General features: G+C 47.8%; 1 pseudogene; it reads left to right on the plus strand.

Annotated features, from left to right (window-relative positions):
- The first annotated feature begins 10168 nt into the window (after positions 1-10168).
- Positions 10169-18769, plus strand: LOC120969034 (uncharacterized; annotated as a pseudogene).

The raw sequence follows: 18769 nt of genomic DNA on the forward strand, positions 1-18769 counted from the left end.
CGTTATTTCATCCACCATCACCCTAGCATATCCTTCTGGAATTGGCCGGCAGTGGTGGGTTGCGCCGGGTTCAGTAGGTAAAACAGAGCCAACAGCCGCCTTGACTTTCAAGTTCTGCCATTCCGCCATAAGGTGGCAATGTTGAGACTCCGTGATAGCATCCACGGGGTAGCTAGCAGGAGCCGCATGCTCCAGCTGAGGCAGCTCGGTGGAAGCCACGCTGCTTCTCCGCTGAGATGGCGGTGTAGCTTGGGGGGAAGTTTCGGCATCTCGATTGCCGTCTCGTTCCTCTAGCGCTTGAACCCTTTCGTGCAGCTTCTGAATTTGGATCTGCTCCACTTTTTTCCTCCTCTCCTGGGTTTTGTAACCGCCCGCTTCCGGAAAACCAGCCTTCCACGGAACGGAGCCTGGCGTGCCTCGTGTCCGTCCAGGGTGCTCGGGATTCCCGAGGGCCATTGTGAGCTCGTCGTTCTCTCTGTCTGGAACGAACGTCCCTTGCTGCGCTGCATCGATATAGTGCTTAAGCTTCTTGACAGGTATTGCAAGTTGCTCGTCCGTCCAACGACACCTCCCTGATACAGGGTCCAAGGTTCCGCCAGCCCCGACGAACCAAGTCCGGCAACGGTCTGGCCAGTTCATTGTCTCTGGTTCGATCCCTTTATCAAGCAGATCCCTCTCAGACTTGGCCCACTTAGGCCGGGCTTTGAGGTAGCCACCTGACCCCGTGCGATGGTGAAGCTTCTTCTTCGCAGCATTCTTCTTGTTTGTCGCTGACATCTTCTTACTCTTTTCCGATGTCTTGTGGGCCACAAATGCGGGCCAGTGATCTCTGATCTTCTCATACCGGCCGATGAATTCTGGTGTCTCTTCTTTGTCGACAAACGTTTTCAGCTCATTCTTCCACCTCCTGAATAGGTCTGCCATCTTCTTAAGAGCATGAGACTTGATTAATTGCTCTATAACTGGCTTCTCCGGATCCTCCTCTGGCGGTAGGGTGAAATTTGCCTTCAGCTCAGTCCAAAGATCATCTTTCTGCATATCACTGACATAAGACACCTCAGGGTCTTCCTTCTTAGGCTTATACCATTGGTGGATGCTGATCGAGATCTTGTCCCTAACTAGAACCCCGCACTGAGCAGCAAAAGCATCCTTTGTCCGGAGGGGTTCAATCGGTTGGCCGTCGCGCGCGATTGCTGTGATCTCAAACCTTTCATCCGAGCGCAACTTTCTCTTCGGGCCTAGTCTCTTTACCGTAGTTGTGCTCGATCCGGAGGGCTAGAAAAAAGAAGAAAGACGAGTGTGTTAATTAATATGTGTACATACCAAAACAATGAATGCATCAATTAGCTAGTCAGCACAGGCTTAACTAATATATTTACCTGGCTGGACTCTGTTCGGTCACCGGAGCCGTCACCACGGGCTCCTTCTTGCACCAGCATTGGGTCACCGTCATGTCTTTCCTCCTCCACTCTTCGATCACCGTAGCCTTCTTCTTCACCCTGTTCTTCCAGACCATCATTGTCGTTAAGATACGACAAGATATCACCTCCGGCTAAGATTATGTCCCCCAACACCTCTTCTGCTTGCTCATCTCGTCCGTGCTCCATTGTTTCTGCAAATATTACAACATGGTAATTATTACACAAACATGACAGCAGGTGGATATATTAGTGCAAACGTAGACCTAGCTTATTCTGGGTTTGGGGTGGCCTAGGCAACGCTTCAAGGGTAGGGGCGCGGCGGGAGGGGGTAGGAGACCGACATCATTTTTTTCTAGGGTTTGGGTGTTCTCGAGAGTTTTGGTTGAGCGAGAGGGCCGGGGGGTGCTCCCTGGTATAAGTTATCACGGTCGAGAGGGGGTATACATATCGACCGTCCATCATGTCGAAGTTATCTGGGAGGGAGTTATATATATCGACAACGACGACATACATACACAGGAAAATAATGTTATCGGGGAGGGGGTATATCGACCCCCCCCCACGTGTTGAAGTTATCGGGAGGGGGTTTTATATCGACAACGACGACATACATACACGGGAAAATAATGTTATCGAGGAGGGGGTATATCGACCCCCCCCCCCCTCGTGTTGAAGTTATCCCCCCTCGTGTTGAAGTTATCGGGAGGGGGTAATATCGACAACGACAACATACATACACGGGAAAATAATGTTATCGGGGAGGGGGTATATCGACCCCCCCCCACGTGTTGAAGTTATCAGGAGGGGGTTATATCGACAACGACGACATATATACACGGGAAAATAATGTTATCGGGGAGGGGGTATATCGACCCCCCCTCGTGTTGAAGTTATCCCCCCTCGTGTTGAAGTTATCGGGAGGGGTATATATCGACGACGACAGACCCGATAAAACATAAGAAAACGAAGAAGAAATATAAAGAGGAGAAGAAGAAAGGAATAGAGGAGAAGAAGAAAACTCTCCTCTATTCCTTTCTTCTTCTCCTCTTCTTTTTCTTCTTTTTTCGTCTTCTTATTTATTTCTCCTCTTCTTCCTCTCCTCTTCTTCTTTCTTTCCTCTTCTTATTTTCTTCTTTCCTATCCTTCTTTTTCTTCTTCTTCCCTTCCTAGCTAGATATATAAAACTTTTCTAAAATTGTAACTTTTGCATATATAAAACTTTTCCATGTGGATCATCATTTCTCATATATATCGAATATATATCCATTGTCATATATAAAAACTTTCTATATATGAACAAAAAACTTTCTATGAACAAAAAAACATTTTTGACATATATATTCATACATTTTGAACATCTACATACATACAAAAATTTTTTTGTTCACATATACATTATAGCCACATACACATATACATCACATATGAACAAAAAAATTAAACTAATAAAAATAAAAAAACATATAGCCACATATGAACAAAAACATATAGCCACATACATACACATATACATTATATATATATGATCAAAAACAATTAACTAATAAAAAAACAGAGCCGGGGCGGCGGCTCTCACAGTGGGGGCGGCTAGGGCGATGGCGGCGAGGGCGCCGGAGCGCGGGGGCGGGACGGGGCGGGGGTAGCGAGGGCGCCGGCGAGCACGCGCGTGCCGGGCAGGTGGGCTCGGGGCGCCGAGGCGGCGCGCGCGAGCAGGGGAGCACGAGGCGGAGCGGCGCGTGGGGGCAGGGCGACGGCGACGAGCACCGGGCGGCGACCCGTCGAGGCAAGGGCGCGGGGCGACGGCGACGAGGAGCGGACGGCAACGGCGAGCACGGGCAGCCTGGCGGCGTCGGGGGCAACTGGCGAGGTATCTGAAAATTTCCCAAGTGTTGCATTATATAGGCACACCTTTGGTCCCGGTTGGTGGCACCAACCGGGACCAATGCCACCCTTTAGTCCCGGTTGGTGCCACCAACCGGGACCAAAGGTCCCTTTTCAGCAGCCCAAAGAGCGGGAAGCGGCGGCCTTTGGTCCCGGTTGGTGGCACCAACCGGGACTAAAGGGGGGGCATTGGTCCTGGTTGGTGCCACCAACCGGGACCAAAGGCCTTGCGCTGCCGGCGGCCAAAAGTTTAGTCCCACCTCGCTAGTTGAGAGGGGCTCGGAGTGGTTTACAAGCCCCACTGCGGCTGCCCTCTCGAGCTCCTCTCAAATGCAGGCTTACGGGCCTAATGTCATACTGTGCTGTCTGTGGGCCTATTGGGCCTTCTGCGGGCCTGAATCCTGGCCCAGGTTGGGTTTCTAGTCGTATTCAGGCCGTGGTGGCCCAATAGGTGGCAGTTTTTTAAATTTTTTTCCAGTTTTTTGGTTCTGTTTTTTGCATTATTTATTTTCTTTTGTTTTTTGCTTTATTTTTTAATTCTTTTTGCTTTTAGGTTAGTAAAATTATAAACTGTCTGTTAGTGCCATTAGTTTTAGAAAAAATATAAACTTTCTATTAGTGTCATTAGTTCTTTATGAATTTTTTTTTGCTGTATTTAATTTTTTTGTTTTCTTTTTTGCTATATTTATTTTGTTTTGTTTCTACTTACAACAAAAAACTTATTTGTTTTATTTTATTTTGTTTCTAATTACTTATTTATTTTACTTTATGATAATTCTTTCTGCTATTAAAGTTTCTATCAAAAAAAGTTTATGAAAATTCTTTTTGCTTTTAATGATTAAAAATAAAAAAGAGGCGCAATGCGCGTTGATTTGCTTCAAGCCTTTCAGAATAGTGTAGACTGCACTGCACATAGCTCGATGCAATCTACCTTATTCCTCAAGGCTTGAAGCTAAGCAACGTGAGCATTGCGCCTCTTCTTCATCGTCTCTGCACTCAGGGCTTATAAACCGCTCCTAGTGCCTCTCAGCTAGCGAGGTGGGACTAAAAAACTGCTTAGCTAGTAAGAAACTCTAGTACCGGTTCGTGCCACGAACAGGTACTAAAGGTGCTCGTGGGGCCACAGCCTGATTAGTACCGGTTCGTGGCACCAACAGGGACCAAAGGGTGGAATTGGTCCCGGTTCGTGCCACCAACCGGGACCAATGGCCTTGCACAGCAGCGTGGTGGTGAGTTTAGTCCCACCTCGCTAGCTAAGAGAGAGCCGCACCTGTTTATAAGGTGCGGTGCGCCTGAGCTGTCGAGCTCCTCTCTAAAGCAGGCTTACGGGCCTAACCTCTCTGTACATGCCTGTGGGCCTATTGGGCCTTCTGCGGGCCTGAATCCTGGCCCATGGATGGGTTTCTAATCGTATTCAGGCCGTGGTGGCCCAGTAGGTGGCATAATTTTTAATTTTTGGCCTGTTATTTTTCATGCATTTACTAATTATTTTGAGCTATAAGACCCTAAAATTGAAAAGCATTTCAAATGAACGCTGAAAAGGTTGAAAGTTGGCATGGTATCATCATTACATCCACATAGCATGTGCGAGAAAGTTGAGAGGGTTACGGCAAAAACTAGATGCACTTCTTGTACAAAACGGACAATGGTATCATACTCGTCTATTACAAAGTTGGCATGGTATCATCATAATAGTTGCGGGAGAAAGTCTTCACTTTTTCTTCGCTTGTGTCATTTGCTTATTGCGCCGTAACCATGGATAATCTTCATCGTTTATCAAGATGCTTGGGTCAGCCTTGACTTTGAAGGAAGGAATTTCATGAAACTTTTCATAATCTTCAGACATGTCTGTCTTGCCTCCACTCCCACAATGTCCCTTTTTCCTGAAAGAACTATGTGCCGCTTTGGCTCATCGTATGATGTATTCGCTTCCTTATCTTTTCTTTTCCTCGGTCTGGTAGACATGTCCTTCACATAGATAACCTGTGCCACATCATTGGCTAGGACGAACGGTTCGTCAGTGTACCCAAGATTGTTCAGATCCACTGTTGTCATTCCGTACTGTGGGTCTACCTGTACCCCGCCTCCTGACAGATTGACCCATTTGCACTTAAACAAAGGGACCTTAAAATCATGTCTGTAGTCAAGTTCCCATATGTCCATTATGTAACCATAATATGTGTCTTTTCCCCTCTCGGTTGCTGCATCAAAGCAGACACCGCTGTTTTGGTTGGTGCTCTTTTGATCTTGGGCGATCGTGTAAAATGTATTCCCATTTATCGTATCCTTTGTAAGTCAATACAGTCGAAGATGGTCCCCTGGACAATGAGTACAACTCATCACAAACAGTGGTGTCACCTCTGAGACGTGTTTCCAACCAACTGCTGAAAGTCCTGATGTGTTCACATGTAATCCAGTCGTCACACTGCTCCGGGTGTTTGGAGCGCAGACTGTTCTTGTGTTCATCGACATACGGGGTCACCAAGGTAGAGTTCTGTAGAACTGTGTAGTGTGCTTGAGACCAAGAATATCCGTCCCCGCATATTATTGAGTCCCCCCTCCAAGCGTGCCTTTTCCAGTCAGTCTCCCCTCATACCGCGATTTAGGGAGACCTATCTTCTTAAGGCCAGGAATGAAGTCAACACAAAACCCAATGACATCCTCTGTTTGATGGCCCATGGAGATGCTTCCTTCTGGCCTAGCGCGGTTACGGACATATTTCTTTAGGACTCCCATGAACCTCTCAAAGGGGAACATATTGTGTAGAAATACGGGCCCCAGAATGACAATCTCGTCGACTAGATGAACTAGGACGTGCGTCATGATATTGAAGAAGGATGGTCGGAACACCAGCTCGAAACTGACAAGACATTGCGCCACATCACTCCTTAGCCTTGGTATGATTTCTAGATCGATCACCTTCTGAGAGATTGCATTGAGGAATGCACATAGCTTCACAATGGCTAATCGGATGTTTTCCGATAGAAGCCCCCTCAATGCAACCGGAAGCAGTTGCGTCATAATCACGTGGCAGTCATGAGACTTTAGGTTCTGGAACTTTTTCTCTGGCATATTTATTATTTCATTTATATTCGACGAGAAGCCAGTCGGGACCTTCATACTGAGCAGGCATTCAAAGAAGATTTCGTTCTCTTCTTTCGTAAGAGCGTAGCTGGCAGGACCTTCATACTGCTTCGGAGGCATTGCCGTCTTTTTCGTGCAAACGTTGCAGGTCCTCCCGTGCCTCAGGTGTATCTTTTGTCTTCCCATACACGCCCAAGAAGCCTAGCAGGTTCATGCAAAGGTTCTTCGTCACGTGCATCACGTCGATTGAAGAGCGGACCTCTAGCTCTTTCCAGTAGGGTAGGTCCCAAAATATAGATTTCTTCTTCCACATGGGTGCGTGTCCCTCAGCGTCATTCGGAACAGCTAGTCCGCCGGGACCCTTTCCAAAGATTACGTGTAAATCATTGACCATAGCAAGTACGTGATCACTGGTACGCATGGCGGGCTTCTTCCGGTGATCTGCCTCGCCTTTGAAATGCTTGCCTTTCTTTCGACATCGATGGTTGGTCGGAAGAAATCGACGATGGCCCAGGTACACATTCTTCCTGCTTTTGTCCAGGTATATACTTTCAGTGTCATCTAAACAATGCGTGCATGCGTGGTATCCCTTGTTTGTCTGTCCTGAAAGGTTACTGAGAGCGGGCCAATCGTTGATGGTTACAAACAGCAACGCGTGCAGGTTAAATTCCTCCTGTTTGTGCTCATCCCACGTACGTACACCGTTTCCATTCCACAGCTGTAAAATTTCTTCAACTAATGGCCTTAGGTACACATCAATGTCGTTGCCGGGTTGCTTAGGGCCTTGGATGAGAACTGGCATCATAATGAACTTCCGCTTCATGCACATCCAAGGAGGAAGGTTATACATACATAGAGTCACGGGCCAGGTGCTGTGATTGCTGCTCTGCTCCCCGAAAGGATTAATGCCATCCGCGCTTAAACCAAACCATACGTTCCTTGGGTCAGCTGCAAACTCAGCCCAGTACTTTCTCTCGATTTTTCTCCACTGCGACCCGTCAGCGGGTGCTCTCAACTTCCCGTCTTTCTTACGTTCCTCACTGTGCCATCGCATCAACTTGGCATGCTCTTCGTTTCTGAACAAACGTTTCAACCGTGGTATTATAGGAGCATACCACATCACCTTTGCAGGAACCCTCTTCCTGGGGGGCTCGCCGTCAACATCACCAGGGTCATCTCGTCTGATCTTACCGCAATGCACCGCATACCGGGCATGCGTTCAGATCCTTGTACGCACCGCGGTAGAGGATGCAGTCATTAGGGCATGCATGTATCTTCTGCACCTCCAATCCTAGAGGGCATACGACCTTCTTTGCTGCGTATGTACTGTCGGGCAATTCGTTATCCTTTGGAAGCTTCTTCTTCAATATTTTCAATAGCTTCTCAAATCCTTTGTCAGGCACAGCATTCTCTGCCTTCCACTGCAGCAATTCCAGTACGGTACCGAGCTTTGTGTTGCCATCTTCGCAATTGGGGTACAACCCTTTTTTGTGATCCTCTAACATGCGATCGAACTTCAGCTTCTCCTTTTGACTTTCGCATTGCGTCCTTGCATCGACTATGACCCGGCGGAGATCATCATCATCGGGCACTGGTTCCTCTTGATCTTCAGCAGCTTCCCCCCCTTGCAGCATCATTGGGCACATCGTCTGGTTCCTCTTGATCTTCAGCAGCTTCCCCCGTTGCAGCATCACCGTATTCAGGGGGCACATAGTTGTCATCGTCCTCTTCTTCTTCGCCGTCTTCCATCATAACCCCCATTTCTCCGTGCCTCGTCCAAACATTATAGTGTGGCATTAAACCCTTGTAAAGCAGGTGGGCGTGAAGGATTTTCCGGTCAGAGCAAGACTTCGTATTCCCACATGTAGGGCATGGACAACACATAAAACCATTCTGCTTGTTTGCCTCAGCCACTTCGAGAAAATCATGCACGCCCTTAATGTACTCGGAGGTGTGTCTGTCATCGTACATCCATTGCCGGTTCATCTGCGTGCATTATATATAATTAAGTGTGTCAAAAACCATTACAGAACATCATGAATAGATAATTAAGTGACCAAATTAATAGAAGTTCATCATCACATTAGAACCAAAGTACATACACAGTTCTCATCTAACAACATATATATAGCTCTCCAGAGCATCTAATTAATTAAACCATACATTGAAACTATGTAAAACATTTCAATGCGAAAACAAATGCGATTATAATCGCAACCAAGGTAACAATTGATCCAACGGCATAATGATACCAAGCCTCGGTACGAATGGCATATTTTCTAATCTTTCTAATCTTCAAGCGCATTGCATCCATCTTGATCTTATGATCATCGACGACATCCGCAACATGCAACTCCAATATCATCTTCTCCTCCTCAATTTTTTTTTATTTTTTCCTTCAAGTAATTGTTTTCTTCTTCAACTAAATTTAACCTCTCGACAATAGGGTCGGTTAGAATTTCCGGTTCAACCACCTCCTAGATAAATAAAATCTATGTCACGTTGGTCGGCATAATTGTCATAAACAATAAATGAACCAAATAGTTATAAAAGGATAATATATACCACATCCGAATCATAGATAGGACGAGGGCCGACGGGGGCGGATACCAAAACCATTGCACTATATAATAACAAGGAATAATAAAAGTAACAAAATTAGACAAGTAACTATCTGAAGTAAGAATCTTTTTCTTTCAGAAAGAAGATAAGAACAAGAGGCTCACCACGGTGGTGCCGGCGACGAGATCGGCGCGGGCGATCGACGGCGGTAAAGACGGGGACGGGGCGTGACGGACTGCTAATATAAACCTAGACAAATCTCGGGAAAAATGGAGCTAGGAGGTCGAGCTTCGAGAGGAGAAAGCTTAACTAGTGTGGTTCGGGCATTTCATTGAACACCTCATGTGCATAGGAGGTGAGCTAGAGCACCCAAATGCCCTCCCCTCGCCAGCTAACAAAAATCAGAGCACTGTGGAGTGCTCTGCTGCAGCGATGGGGTATATATATATGCAACTCATTTGTCCCGGTTCTTGGCTGGAACCAGGACTAAAGCCCAGCCTTCTGTCCCGGTTCAAGCCAAGAATCGGTACCAATGGTTGTGGGCCAGGAGCGAGGACCATTGGTCCCGGTTCGTGCCCAGAACCGGGACAAATGGGTCCACACGAACCGGGACCAATGCCCACGAGGCCCCGGCCGGCCCCCCGGGCTCAAGAACCGGGACGAATACCCCCATGGGTCCCGGTTCGTGACTGAACCGGGACTAATGGGCTTGCCATGCCCGAACCAAAGCCCTGTTTTCTACTAGTGCAAAAGCAAGCGTGATGATAGAGAACAGATAACATGAAGTCGTGATAGTAAGGGTTCACACCTTCTTAGACCATGTACAATGCAAGATGCTTAGTAAAATAAACCGTGTTTTTCTTAAGCACCGGTGCTTATATATGTGGCAGGGGTGCTTAATTAAGCATCTGCTCTCTACAGATAAGCACCGGCTTGCATTGTACACGGTCTTGCTTGTTCTTTACACTGGAAACTGAAGAAGTACAAGAGGACAAAATAATGATGATCTTAACTTGCATTTCTCAAGTAAGTATATCTTGTTCAACCTCCCTGTCCAAATACAGGTCAGCTTTTGAATAAAAAATTAGATGGACTCTACTCCTTAAATCTTGTCCTTTTCTGACATCATCTGATATATAGGGATATATAGTGTCTATCCTTTGCCCTTGGTGAAGGTCTCACGCCAAAAGAAGGTATTAGATCTATCACAAACACTGGTAGACTTCTTTTCCTCCCCATAGGGTCTCACTGACCTGATGGAAAATCTTTCAGTTTTAGTTCTTGATCAGGATCTGGTTTCCCTGTGGACCATCTCCAATACGCTTGCTAGATTCAACTTCAAAGGTGCGCATTTCAATTCCCAAGCATGGGGCTACTATAAAAGGCACGATTTGATGTCTGTTGGTGTCCACACAGGCACATCTGATCGAATTTCGGATATTTCATATTTCTGCTGTTCGGTGGGAGGTTTGGGTTTATGGCTGTTTGACGGGAAGTTTGGTTGTACGGCTGTTTGGCGGGAAGTTTGGGTGTACGGCTGCTTGGTGTGAAGTTTGGGACTTTGGGTGTACGGTCGTCCGGTGGGAATATTTATACGTTCTATCCATCATGATCTGGACCAATAATTAACGGTTGGATGGCTTGCGTGTGTGGATATAGAACGCTTCTCATGATGTGAAGCTTGGCGAGCTATGGCCCCACATGGATTTGAACCTGTCCTCAGTATCATGTGTAGATCGTACAACCATCATATATGTGGAGCATTTCCGTAGATATATGACATTTTTTAACAGAAAGGAAACAGATGCAGTTCCATATAGGATATAGTGTTACTGCGTCACCCTTCCAAAGGACCATTAGATTATACAGCATATGTGTGTGTAATATATTGCGTGAACTTCACAGTTTAAACAGAGGTAGCATATGTAGTTCGTAATGGGATATAGCTAGTTGCTAGTTACTGGGCAGCCCTTCCAAGTGCTATTAGATTGCAGAAAGTGTTGGATTATGTGGTCAAATAGGAAAAAACACATACCAAGTAGCTATATTAGTTTAGAAGATACTCACTTGTTGCAATGGTACGTGCAGGTTGGCATATTAATATAACTATATTTGAACATGATAACACGGTGTTTACTCTCCAAAGTTTTGAGTCTAACTTCTACTGTTTTGTAGTTCTTCCCTTCCAAACAGGGGAAGAGGCCCTAGATTCCCTCAAAAGGGGGGGTTGTTAAAGATGAGGAGCTTGATTTGATAGTAGCGGAAGTTCATCCTGGCAATACAGAGGTGGGCACCTTGCGGCTGTTTCACCACATCCTGAGTGAACTTGAAGTGCCTCTTATCAGTAAGCATTTGTATTCAGAGCTGTATTGTTTTAAGAAAAATTTCGTCCATCCCAAACTCATTAATCTAGGAGTGTTGTTTCTTGGCTGCAGCTATGTGTGCCTATGATGAGGCAGTCTCTGCACGCATGACCCTTGGAACATGCTTCAATGTGGTTAAGCCGTTGGATACTGAAACCGTCAATTTTCTGAGGATGAGAGCACTGCAACACAGGTCTATCAAAAATCACAGGTCTGTGACTGAGGATGAAGAACAAGATGCGATAAACGCGAATGTCTATCCATATAATCTGGGTCGGTTCATATGGAGCAGTGAACTCCATGAAAAGTTCTTGCAGGCTGTTGAAGTGCTTGGGGCGTGTAAGGCTATCTGCACTTAGCATAAATTAGTCATTTGTGATGTTTAACAGCTGAAAAAGCATGACCTTTGAGTGTATGTTTTCTTTTTGGCTAACAGCTGCTACGGCTAGAAAAATTCACCAGTACATGAATGCAAAGGATTTGAATTTGACCATACAGCACGTCGCAAGCCATCTCCAGGTGGGTGATCGATTTAGTTTATCTGCAACTGCGGTATTGCCAGTACATCAATAGGCAGTATGTGCGTTTTTGCTAAATTTGATTTGCTTAATAGACGATTTGGTAGAACCAGGGATCCTACCGGACCTGCTTCATAGGTTGTAGGGGAAGGATGGAGTAGGGCGAGGCGATGAGCGGGCGCGCCGGCGGCTGGGCGCCGTCGCGTGGGAGGAGGATGGCGGCGGCGGCTAGGGTTAGAGGCGGCTAGGGTTCCGGCTCCTCTGGGAGCCGGGCAATAGAGATAATATTCTTCTTATTGCTTGATTTCAAAAAAAGTCTTACAGCCTATATTTATAACCTAGATAACTTGCATAAGAATTAACCTAAGATAACTTGCATAAGAATTAACCTAAGATAACTTGTGGGCCAAGCCCCTAACTACTGCCCTGTGGGCCTAGCTAAACCGGCCATAACATTTCTCTCGGCCTGCACAAACAGCTCGTCCTCGAGCTGTAAGGTGGGGAAGCGCTTGCGGAACTCCTCGAGGCGATCAACCAGCGTCAAACACCTTCTCGACAGCTGGGGCGGCCAGGTCGGCGGCGACGGCGTCCTCCGGAATGTAGTCTGCAACCTCCAGGTAGAAGAGTCGCGGGCAGGCGTGGCCGGGCGTGTAGGGCTCGTCGCAGTTGAAGCACAACCCTTGGCGGCGACGCTCGAGTATCTCGGCTGAGGTGAGCTGGCGGAACGGGCGCGCCGCGGTCGCGGCGAGGGGTGCCGCAGAAGCCTGCGCAGGCCGACCCGGCGCGGAATCCGACCCGGGTAGCGACCCAGCGGTCCGGGACGGTGATTCCTGCTGGATGGCCACCGCGTGACGCTCGAACGTGCGGGCGTAGTACATGGCCGACTGGAGATCCTGGGGTCCCCGAAGCTCCACGTCCATGCGGATGTGATCCGGAAGTCCACCGACAAAGAGGTCGGCCCACTGCTGCGCCGTCACACCCGACGCATGGCATGCCAGGGCCTGAAAACAGTCGGCGTAGTCCTGCACCGTGGAGGTGAAGGGAAGGCGGCCGAGCTCTGCCAGGCGGCTCCCGCGAACCGGAGGCCCAAAGCGAAGGAGGCAGAGCTCGCAGAAGCGCTCCCGGGGGGCATGCTGCCCTCGTCCTGCTCGAGGGCGTAGTACCAGGTCTGGGCTGCGCCGCGGAGGTGATAAGAGGCAAGCCAGGTCCGCTCCGAAGCGAGTGTGCGCTGCCCGCGGAAGAACTGGTCGCACTGGTTGAGCCAGTTGAGGGGATCCTCCGTGCCGTCATAAGTGGCGAAGTCGATCTTGGCGAACCGCGGCGGTGTCTGGGTCAGAGCGTCGTGTCGAGCTGGCTCGGAGGTGCGGAGCAGCGAGGCGGGTGGTGCCTGGTCGGAGTACTCCGGATAGGGACCCGCGGAGCCAGATGGCCCGCTGAACTGCGGAAACGGGGTCGGCTGCTCCGGAGCCGTGGTGTAGACCGGCGAAGGCGAAGACGCAGCCGCCCACACTGGAAGTGGCGACGGGGAGGGCAGGAACCGGACCTGATAGATCGGGAGGCCGGTCGGCGAGGGTGCCCTCGAGCTGGGCAGGGGCGGCGCCGGTGGTTGCAGCATCGGTGACGGAGGATGGGCCGGCGCGTCGGTGGCCGCGAGGGACGGCAGCTGTAAATACCACAGAGGGCCCGCGGCCGGAGTGGACCCGCCGGGGTGTCCCGCCGGGAACGGCAGCGGCGGCAGCCCGGTGCAGGCCGGCGCGGAGAACGGCGGCTGCAGAGGGCTGGTGGCCCCCGCCTGCGGCGTCTGCTGTAGCGGCCACGGAGCCGCTGAGGGCGCCGGCGCCAATTGCCAGAGGGGCGCCGCGGCCGCCGGTGGCCCGCTCGGTGGAGCCGGCGCAGCCGGCGCGGACGGAACCGGCGCGGGCCAGACCGGCCACGGGGCTGGGGCGGGCGCGGCAGCTGCGGGTGGCGCCGCAGGCGCTGGCGCGGGCCACTGCGTCCAGGCCGGCGCTGGAGCGGACGGCGGCGGTAGCGCCGGGTAGCCTCCGGCGAGGGCCGCGGGCACCGAGTACCACGGAAGAGCTGGCGGTCCGGAGGGCACGGGCGGCGGGAGCGGCGGTGACGGCCCGTACGGGCTGGCCAGGTAAAGCCGGATGCCCTGGACCGCGACGACCAGGTCGTTGAGGACACCGGCCATGGCCTCCGGGGAGTATTGGGCCGGTCGAGTCGATGGAGCTGGCGGCGTAGTGGTGACGGGGGGCGGCAGCAGGCCGGTGGGCGCGCCGGAGATGAGATCCAGCGGCGCCGACGGAAGGGCCAGCTGCCCCGTAGCGATCGGAGATGACGCGGCGACGGTGGTGGTGGTTAGGGGCAGCGGCGGCGGTGGTGGCGGCGGTACTGGTGGTGGTTATGACATGGTCGAAACCCAGGTATCTGATACCAAATTGGTAGAACCAGGGATCCTACCGGACCTGCTCCGTAGGTTGTAGGGAAAGGATGGAGTAGGGCGAGGCGATGAGCGGGCGCGCCGGCGGCTGGGCGCCGTCGCGTGGGAGGAGGATGGCGGCGGCGGCGGCGGCTAGGGTTAGAGGCGGCTAGGGTTCCGGCTCCTCTGGGAGCCGGGCAATAGAGATAATATTCTTCTTATTGCTTGATTCCAAAAAGAGTCTTACAGCCTATATTTATAACCTAGATAATTTGCATAAAAATTAACCTAAGATAACTTGCATAAAAATTAACCTAAGATAACTTGTGGGCCAAGCCCCTAACTACTGCCCTGTGGGCCTAGCTAAACCGGCCATAACACGATCATTAGTAGAAGCTGACATCAATAGGCATTTGCATATGCTAGTTAGTTTAAACTGATTGAACGTTTGACATTTTAGCCTTATATATTTTTCTTTCATCCTTTGCACTTTCCCGAACGAAACTTTTTGTTTTTACCACCAATTAAGATGATATTGTCATTGTGCTATAACCTTGAAGTTCGATGGCATGGCCATTGTTCTGTCTAGTCCTTGGTTCCCACCACTACAGCTGACAATCCCCCTTCCGTGGCCATTGGCCATTGATTGCCACTGCCAACCTGATCCCCCATGCATGAATATTTGGTTAAGATGGAAGCTACTACATACTTGCCATCTCTACACATGTACAACCTCCGTCTCACAATATAAGAACGTTTTGCAAACTACAGAATGGTTGCGGCATTGCCTAAACTAATCTAGAAGAACCAGCTAATTGCAAGAAATCTGCTCACGGTGGTCATCATTACACGATTCCCGAAGTTGCAGCTGCATGCCACCGCTCGGACATCACCTTTGTCACTGTTTTGTACCCTGGCACGTTAAGTACGAGCAGCTAGTGCTGCTCGAACAAAGTCACGGTCTCCGAATCTGTCTCGGATTCGGATTTCTGATTCGGCAAGATTTTGAGGGGCTCGGTAACTAACGCATGGAGGCTGGCATGGATGCTGAGTGACCGAAGAAATTGATGTTACGTGCAGGTGAGTCCTTTTACCAACTACAGTGAATGGGCGGAAGGGAAAAAGGTAAAAGAGAAACAATTAAACAAACCCCTACTGGAATAGCAACAACCACATAATAGTCAATTTTTTATGATTGGTTTGATCTTAGTGCCAAAATGAAACATTTCCCTCTGCTATTTATTTTGTGTAAATATACATTCTGTATTGTTCAATCAATTGGGTAATTTTCTGTGGCAACAGTGTCTGAGTTCACAATTTTTTTTAAAACTATGTGCACACTGTTGAAGAAACAAATAGGAAGAGAACTTTATTTAATGTTTGACCTTTTAATTCATACCCCAGTAAAAGCTCACACAGTTACAGGCAAGCTTGCATGCTCAATACAAGGGTCAAGATTCCATTTTAACAGGACAAACTTGGAAGGAAAGAATGTTTACACTCTGATACTCTACCGGGTGTCCTTTGTTATTTCTTAATTTTCCAGAAGAAACACATGTACATGGATGTCTCATACCTGCATCAGTAATCACTATACTCTGTCTCTGCATGCCATGGAGATTAAGTTTTGTCCTAATTCATAGATAATCAGACTATCCAAAGCATTATTATAACCCAGTTTACCAAATTGGCGGATTAATAATTATAATCACTTTTCGGGGAATTTGTGAACAATGTACCACTTTATCTGTTAAATTGGGGGTGTATTGACGTGACTTTGGTCTACCCTTAGGCTGGTGCTAGCAGTAGGGTTTTGGCTTCTTTGTGGCCTCGTTGCTAGTGTTTGTTTGTACTCTTCGTGCTTTCTTGGCATTCTCCTTCTAATACAAAATGAAACACATCCTGGGCACGTGTTTGAGAAAAAAAAAACTTGCATACTCGACAAGTTTCAGGTTCATCTATTTCAGCGTTGTTATGCTAAAGTGCTATTTAAAATTTCCTCATTACTCTAACTTTCTATATTGTGATGTGTGATCCCTGTCTTGAATTTTCTGTTCTGTATTGTGATGCAGAAACACGGGCTGCGAGTGCAGAGGCAGAGGTTATCTCACGATGAAGAGGGCTATCAACATTATGCCAGCATGAAGGAATTATCTGAGATGATTTCATCGGCGTACAAGGCAGCCAGTACTAAACCCAATAACCATCCGGCAACAACCCAGACGCAGTTCACACATGGGGTTGCCTCTGCTATCTGGGACAAGTACCCCGGGATGGTGTGGCCACATGTGGAGGGAAGTTCAGCTGCCTCTGCTATGTGGTACAATTACCCCGGAAAGCCGTGGAGACAAGTGGGGAAGAGTTCGGCCGGTGCACAAGTTTCTCAGACTAATGCACGCCCACCTCCAGTTCTGATACATGGTACCAAATCCATCTGGGATAGGTACGAGGAGAGCCTGCAGTACTATAATGAGAGCCTGTCATACAAACGCGAGGTGTTGCCTGTAAAGAGCAAAGCACTTGCTGGATATGGACGCAAGATTTTCATCAGCCTGGAGAGAGAGGAGACCAGTCGTACTGAAGCATCAGGCAAGATTGTCATCAACCTGGAGAGCCATGACATGCAGAAAGACACCACGGATGACGTGCACGCTGCAGTTACACCGCAGGAAGACACAATGGACGAGGTGCACGCCGCAGTTACTCTGCAGAAAGACACCATGAATGAGGTGCATGCCGCAGTTACTCTGCAGAAAGACAACTACCAACCCGCTGCAGAGAATGTGCAGTCTGAGCCTTTCAGTGACTGGGAAGAGGTGGAGAAATTCCGGATGAACCAGATGGGAGGACAGGGGCAGGAGCAGCAAGTCCTTGAACCAATGGATCTGCTCCAGATAGACGGCATTGACCCAGAGGAACTGCTCCAGGAAGACGAAACCTAGAACCAGGCGCTTCAGCCAGCAAATCTGGTGAACGTCGTGGAAAACGCACCCATGGCTGAAGAACCGGCCGCTGGAAACGCCCTGGCGTACGATCCTGCGAACCAATTCGGCGTCGCCGACAACGTGCTCTGGTTGGAGGTGGAGCCCCCAGTTTGCGGGTGACGATTACAGCATGCCGGTGCCTGCCTGAAGAGAGGCAACTGAAGAACTGCTTTTATCTTAATAATAATAATAATAATAATAATAATAATAATAATAATAATAATAAGACTGGTGAACAATATAAGCAATAAGGGTTCCTGGGGAGAAATCCTCGGCAGATCATATATGGGAGAACTGCTGATGCTCGGACATGTTTCCAGTGCTCTGTGCCATTTGGTTAAACCATTCATTAATCGGTCATGTTATGAATATATCAATTTCCAGACTTTTACGTATTATATCTTCCTCTGTGATGCATTATGACCTGATAATTTCATATGTTTGTCAGTTCTATCTAGACAGTTTTTGTTCTTCGAACGAAGGAGCACCAGGCTCCCAAGTTCATCAGTAGTTCTCTCTCTCTCTCTCTCTCTCTCTCTCTCTCTCCAAAAGAAAGATTAACACTTCGGTTTTCATGATTCCTTTTGCCAGGCTTCTTTGATTCAACCCAATTTCGCAGGATTTATTTTGGAGGATTTGAATCCTTAGAAAAAAAACACGTATAGTTTGCTTGATTTTCATTGCGTGATTTGAATTCATAGAAAATTTCCATAAGAATTTATTTGCACTCTATTTGGAGGAAAATGTTTATCCACAGGTACAATTCTTCTATTTCCCCTAGTTTTGAAACACTCATTGGTACTGAAGTTTATACATCTTATAAGATGAATTGGAATCCTTTTGATTTTTTTCTTTGCTTGCTTTAATTTATATGTCAGAATTAGTTTTGGAGTTTTCTCAAAGGATCCCTTTACACTAGGGGCTTCTTTGATTCATCCGATTTCCTTGGGATTTTTTTGGGAGGATTTGAATCTTAAGACAAATTTCCTGTCTAGTTAGTTTGATTTGCATTGCAGGATTTGGACTCATTGTAAAATTTCATAAGGATTTCTGTGCACACTATTTTGTAGGAAAAATTTGATCGACTGACACAGTGGTTCTATTTCTTCTTGTGGTTTTCACTGACCCATTAGTAGTGAACTTTCTAGATCCCATAAGATTTATGAATACGCGATGTTCTTCCTAAAAAAAGTGTGATGTTCCCTTCATGTGTTTTTCATGTTCCTATATTTTAGAAATAATGTAAATTTTGTGCAACTTTGTATCAGATCCAAACGGTGTACCAAATTATTTTACGGTTTATTTCTTTATTTGTTCGTTGTTGTTTATATTTTGTAATATTCTATATATATTAAAAGACTTTGCTAATGGAAAGTGTTAATCATGCATTTGAAAATGTTAAACGTGTATAGAAAATTGTTAATCATGTGTACAGAAAATGTGTGTGACATTTAAAAATGTCGCGTGTTTAAAAAAATGTATGTCAGATGTTAAAATTAATTTTAAAATGTAAAAAAATGATGTAACTCATAAA

The sequence above is a fragment of the Aegilops tauschii genome, chromosome 7 (assembly GCF_002575655.3).
Source record: "Aegilops tauschii subsp. strangulata cultivar AL8/78 chromosome 7, Aet v6.0, whole genome shotgun sequence".
In the NCBI taxonomy this organism is placed as follows: Eukaryota; Viridiplantae; Streptophyta; class Magnoliopsida; order Poales; family Poaceae; genus Aegilops; species Aegilops tauschii.